Genomic DNA, 6,000 nt, shown 5'->3' with positions numbered 1-6,000 from the left:
GTCTTTATGGAGGAAAAACGCTAAGGTGCCCGTGTGCTGTGCGATGTCAGTGCACGTTAAAGATCCCCAGGTGGTCGAAATTATGCCGGAGCCCTCCACTACGGCACCTATTCTTCCTTTCACTCCATCCTTTACCCTTCCCTTACGGCGCGGTTCAGGTGTCCAAAGATATATGAGACAGATACTGCGCCATTTCCTTTCCCCAAAAACCAATTATTATTATTAAGGAGGCGGCAGAGGAAAATTGAAACCATATGCGTGAGGGCCTTATGCTCTTCTCGGTCTGGCTCGCGCATGCCCGAGAGGGTCGCGCGGCGGCACGAGCAGACGATTTTCTTCTCTACCGGAAGTGTGCCCGTAACGTCGTGGCTGACGTGGCTCCAGCGAATGACAGCGTGTGGTGGCTTGGCGACGTCATGGGTAGTGTGATGTCTTTTTTCACGATTTTAGCTTCAAAATCGGTCAATATGAGCACACCAATCAGCCCGCGAATTTTAAAAAACTCGGTTTTTAAAAATAATAATAAATTGCCGGCTCAGTTCTGAAGACTCATACTTGGTTCGAATGCTTCTTAGCATCACTACTAAGTATTGAAAACATTTAAAAGCGACTTTTTATTTATTTCACAGTCCTTTAAGGTGTGCCACAGGAGTGGTCTATGAGATCCCCCTTACATGTGGCAAGGTGTACGTCGGCCAGACTGGAGGCTGCGTAAACTACCGTGCAGGGGAACACAAAAGGTCGTTAGGGAGCGCATCAGATTTCATCCGAAAACCTACCCGCCCATTTCCGCTCCTGCATTAATGAAAACGAAAAAAACTGTGGTCCACGACTTGGCGAGATTAAAATTCTATCAAAGATAGGTTAGCTCGTGACCTGGCAGAAGCCTTTTTTATTGAACAGAGAGGTGGCACGTGTGTCAGCACCACTTCTCTCTGTCTACGAGAAATTGAGCATAGATTGCTAAAAAATACGCGATATTGAGTAGTTTTTTTCTGAGTGCGTGTGTTGTTTCTTGTTTGTTTCTTACTTGTAAGAAATGCGCGTGCGTTCATCTTCTTAGGGCTACATATGTTGCAAAATGTGGCTTTCAATAAACATTCAAGATCATATTTTTTCTGACAAACGGCACACAGCCAAAGAAGAGAACAGGGAAGAGAAGAAGGACGAACACAGCGCTGACTGACAACTGTTTATTCAGAGACGGACACAGAGCTTAAGTACTCTCAGACCAGCTCAGGCTCCACCGTGCAAGGGGAAAAAATCTCATCAACACTTTTTGGCAAAAACATTTCAAGGGACGCCTTTTCTGCATTATGCAAAATGACCGAAATATCGCTGAAACATTCTGACCCACCTCTTTGAATATAGTATGCCTCGATCGTTTCACGGGTTGTTTTGACTTGCTTCTGCTCAGAATCCTCACTCCCGAAAACTTCGGTGTGCAATCGTTGCAAATTGCGCAGTGCTCGACAAGGTTAGCACCTTTCTGATTCCTTAGGTCTCATGCGTGCTCCTTGAGCCGGTCGTTGACGCAGCGCCCCGTTTGCGCGATGTAGGAACTGCCACATGTCAAAGGAATCTCGTACACAACGCCTGTGGCGCATCCCGCAAAGCGGTTCCCGTGCCTCTTTTTACAGCCAAGTTTTTTGGTTTCACCTGTCATGCGTCGAGCCACCTGGCCAAGCTTCCGAGAGGCTGAAAAGACCAACGGCACATTGTGCCGGTTTGCCGCCTATTTGAGGCTGTGGGATAATTTGTGCTCATAGAGCATCACTTCAGCCCTTACCATAGCCTGTGGATGGGTTATTGCCTCCTTACGAGCTCAAGGCTTCAAATTCTTCAAAAGTGCTTCTGCCGCAGCGACAGCAACCGACCCAGAGAACCCGGCGGCCTCAAGCCTAGCCAACTGATTCTGAAAACTATCTTGGATATCATACGCCCAAGATTTCGCAGTGCAGACTCTAAGCAGAGTTCAGCGATCCCCCTCTTCACAATTTTTGAATGGGATTAATTATAAGACAGTAGCTCTTTTTGTGCTGTGGTCGAATAAGACCAGGAAACCTGCTTAATCATGAACCTAATTCTTACATCAAAGAACTGCAAGCTGAATACAATCTGACATTATTTTGCCATGTTCCCCTTTCACTTACAATTGTACGATGCGGGGCTACAGTGTATGGGTGTTCACACTAGAAAACAACTTTAACCCACCACTTTCACTAAGCAAGCAGCAGTAGCTCTAAACGCTTACAAAAATCTGCGAATTTGCCTTGAATCTGCGTGTCGCGTTTTTTCACAGCCACAAAATTTTTCTTCACTGCTTACAAAGTTTTTTCATAAAACATGGCTCTGGTCACGGCAACAAAACCAGTGACATTATCCGCCTGCAAGAGACAAAGCTCATTATCTATCAAAAAACTCACGATACGTGCGAAAAACATTTTATCCTTGTTTTGTCTCTTACGTTTAACGTTCTTTGTCAGACAATCTAGGCCATCTAAAAGGCAAAATCCCTGATTTTCCAGAGCTGCCTTCTTTGCTATGCGAGAGTTCAGGCCCACAATCTCATGACGGGGCCTACAAGGTTCCAGACCGAATTTTGGTCTCTTGTAAGCAAGTTCGAGATAAAGATGTCATGAGATTTTTCCCTCCTGCATGGTGACGCCTGCGCTGGTCTGAGAGTATTTAAGCTGTGTGTGCGTCTCTGAATAAGGTAGGCCTCAAATAATACTGGCACATACTCTCTGAATAAACACTTGTCAGTCAGCGCTGTGTTCATCCTTCTTCTCTTCATTCTTCAGCAGCAGCAGCAGCAGCAAGCAGCATCAGCAGCTGCAGCAAGTAGCAAGTAGCAAGCAGCAAGCAGCAGCAGCAGCAGCAGCAGCAGCAGCAGCAGCAGCAGCAGCAGCAGCAGCAGCAGCAGCAGCAGCAGCAGCAGCAAGCAGCAGCAGCAAGCAGCAAGCAGCAAGCAGCAGCAAGCAGCAGCAAGCAGCAGCAGCAAGCAGCAGCAGCAGCAAGCAGCAGCAGCAGCAAGCAGCAGCAAGCAGCAGACACAGCAGCAAACAGCCGCAAGCAGCAGCAGTAGCAATAATGCACAGCGCGAGATTATGGTGCAGTTCAACACGAGGCGCTTTGGCTGCGACGGTAGCCTAGTGCTCTCGCTGAGCGGGCCGTTAAAGCAGTCTGTTCGTGCAGCAGCGGGCTCAACTCCCGGTCGTTTCTTGATTGGACCTCTACGTGAGCTGAAGGTCAAAACTAAGTACCGGGTGATCGAAGCACGACGTCCTGTAGTGAACGTTCCGCTTCAAAACACATGCGGCTACCTACGTTGACATGACTTGATGTGGAGCGTTCGAGCGGCTGATCAGACAGAATGTGTAATTTCATCAATGTACTTCAACCCGAGCGGTCAGGTTGAAGAAAATTGATCAAATATTTTCTGACTTACTGAACGTACGCAGTTCGGGTTGAATGTTTCTAGAGGGCCTCTTATTGATGCGAGGAATTAAATCATACTGTTTTTAGTCATTGAAATCTCCTGGCCAAACTATTTACGGTTAATTGTGTTGAGTGGGAAATTTGCCTCTTGACAAAGCTTCACAAATACGTTCCGTATATTTATTCCTTGCACCAGTTGTACATGGTGCGAACTATGTCTCAATACGTAGCCAGTTTTCACACTAACTTATCAAGCTTATTTTCTCTTCCTCTGTAAATGGGTGCAGTTGGAGGCCAGAAATTAATTCCTTTAGTGGACTAGTCAACCTCTCTATGAAAGCTTTTTCTATTCTTTCCAGGGCAGGAAACACACATCCATGGGCGAGTAAGACCAGGAAACCTGATTATTCATGAACCTAATTCTTACATCAAAGAAGTGCAAGCTGTCTTTAACCAGGAGCTCGTACGAGAAAGTGAGCCCCCTGCCATGCTTTCCTAAGTTATGCAGTACACTCATAAGTGTATCCTTTGTAAGGTGGGGTTTATTCTGAGAAGCTTCCTAACGAGAGCAGGGCCAACAGCGGGTCAGCTAGTCCAGCCGAGAGCGTGTGCCAGGCGATGACCATGCAGCTCGCGCATATGCTCGTCGTCTTCTTTGCAATGGAGCCAGGAGCATGCACCAGGCCATGACCATGCGGCTAGCGCATGTGCTCGTCGTCTTCTTTACAATGGCCCCCGGACAGAAGAGGAGCCATCCTGGCGACTTAAGGGGCGGACAAGACAGCGGGGCTGTAGTATCTCTTGAGGCGCTGGACATGTACAGTCTCACGGCCGCGGCGTCTGAGATCGGGTGACGGCGTGAGGGGCTCAACAATATAGTTCGCTGGAGATGTTTGTTCCAGCACACGATATGACCCTTGATATTTAGCCAGCAATTTCCGGGAGAGGCCCGGAGTACTGTAAGGTATCCATAGCCAGTCAAGAGAGCCGGGAGAGAAATGTTGAGGACGTTAATCTTCATCGTGTCGCGTTTTTTAAGGGACTGGGTAGCTGTCGTGAGCGACCGGGTGATCTGGCGGCAGTCTTCGGCATGCCTGGCGGCTTCGGAGACGGTGGTGCACTCAGCTGCGTCAAGGTGGTAGGGGAGAACAGTATCAATAGGAACGGAGGGATGGCGGCCATAAAGGAGGAAGAAAGGAGAAAATCTTGTCGTAGATTGCCTAGCAGTATTGTACGCGAACGTAATACACGGGAGAACAAAGTCCCAGGTCGTGTGGTTCGAACCGACGTACATAGCCAGCATGTCCCCCAGAGTGCGGTTAAAGCGTTCAGTGAGGCCGTTGGTCTGAGGGTGGTAAGCGGTGGAAGTCCGATGGATGACGTTGCACTCACGGAGCAGAGATTTGATGACATCAGATAGGAAGACACGGCCTCTGTCGCTGAGGAGTTCTCGAGGGGCACCGTGTCGAAGGATGAACCGACGCAGAAGAAAGGATGCCACATCCTGTGCCGTGGCAGCAGAGAGCGCGGCGGTTTCAGCATACCTCGTGAGGTGATCGACGGCAACAATGGTCCATCGTTTGCCAGAAGCAGTATAGGGGAGGGGCCCATATAAATCAATGCCAACGCGGTCGAAAGGGCGAGGCGGACAAGATAGCGGCTGCAACTGACCAGCAGTACGGGTAGTGGGTGTCTTGCGGCGTTGGCAATCGAGGCACGAGCGTACGTATTTCAAAACGAAATTGTACATGCCACGCCAGTAGTAGCGGAGGCGGAGGCGCGTGTAAGTCTTGAAAAGGCCTGCGTGACCGCATTGCAAGTCAGTGTGAAAACATGGGCATATATAGAACCGCAGGTGGCGAGGAATGACGAGGAGCCATTTTCGTCCATCAAAATGATAATTACGGCGATAAAGCAGGTTATCTCGGATCTCAAAGTGGGAAGCTTGACGGCGCAGAAAGCGGGATGGATTAACCGCCGATGGGTCGGAGAGAAAGTCCAGAAGAGCACGAATCCATGGATCCTTGCGCTGATCAGAAGGCATGTCACTGACGGTGGGAGATTGCTCAGGGGTTCCGATTTCGCAGAGGCTGGCAAGTTCCGCGGGGAGCGGGGAGCGAGACAAGGCGTCGGCGTCCTGATTTTTGCGGCCCGACCCGTCCACGACTCGGATGTTGTATTCTTGAGGACGCAATGCCCAGCGCGCCAGGCAGCCGGAAGGATCTTACAGAGAGGAAAGCCAACAAAGGGCGTGATGATCCGTAACGACGTCGAAAGGACGGCCGTACACGTAAGGGCGAAACTTGCCTAAGGCCCACACAATGACGAGGCGCTCTTTTTCAGTCACAGAGTAGTGAGACTCAGCCTTTGTAAGTGTGCGGCTGGCATAGGCAACGACATATTCGTCGTATTCATATTTGCGCTGAGCGAGCACTGCACCGAGACCAATACCACTGGCATCCGTTTGAACTTCAGTCGGAGCCGCCGGGTCGAAATGACGCAAGATAGGAGGTGCCGTGAGGAGACGACGTAAGGTGTTGTAGGCGTCGTCGCAAGCGG

The sequence above is a fragment of the Amblyomma americanum genome, chromosome 9 (assembly GCF_052857255.1).
Source record: "Amblyomma americanum isolate KBUSLIRL-KWMA chromosome 9, ASM5285725v1, whole genome shotgun sequence".
NCBI lineage: Eukaryota > Metazoa > Arthropoda > Arachnida > Ixodida > Ixodidae > Amblyomma > Amblyomma americanum.
Note: the sequence above shows the minus strand (reverse complement) of the source record.